This window comes from Penaeus monodon, chromosome 25 (genome assembly GCF_015228065.2).
Source record: "Penaeus monodon isolate SGIC_2016 chromosome 25, NSTDA_Pmon_1, whole genome shotgun sequence".
NCBI classification, from domain to species: domain Eukaryota; kingdom Metazoa; phylum Arthropoda; class Malacostraca; order Decapoda; family Penaeidae; genus Penaeus; species Penaeus monodon.
The window spans coordinates 17,999,381-17,999,820 of record NC_051410.1 but is presented as its reverse complement, the minus strand read 5'-3'; positions in this window follow the sequence as shown (position 1 = coordinate 17,999,820).

Below are 440 nucleotides of genomic sequence, written 5' to 3'. Positions count from 1 at the left end.
AAGGTATACAATTGAGATGAATTAAGGGCTAAAGCTATTAACTGTTATAGCTTCATTTGTTTCAAATGGCACTCGTAATTACTGTTGCAATAAACCAACTTGCATTTCTAGTTTTGCCATGGCATGACTTCGATTGCATCTGGGATTGCCGCGGACAATTTAAGATTCTTTATTATTACACTTTATAACTGTTTGATTATTAGCTCACAAGGGCCAATGAATCGTTAGAAATCACCGCCTTGTAGTTGATCAGGTCCATTCATTTTCATTGCCACCTGGGTCGCTTCAGTTCACTTGGGACCTCTCTACAACCTGTTGGTACTTACAGATCGAAAGTGATGGTACTGATTGTACTTTATATATTTTATGAGGGAGCAAGGCAGAATGATGGGGGTGGAGGCGGAGAGAGATATGAAAAGAAAAATAAAAGGCTTGTGAAC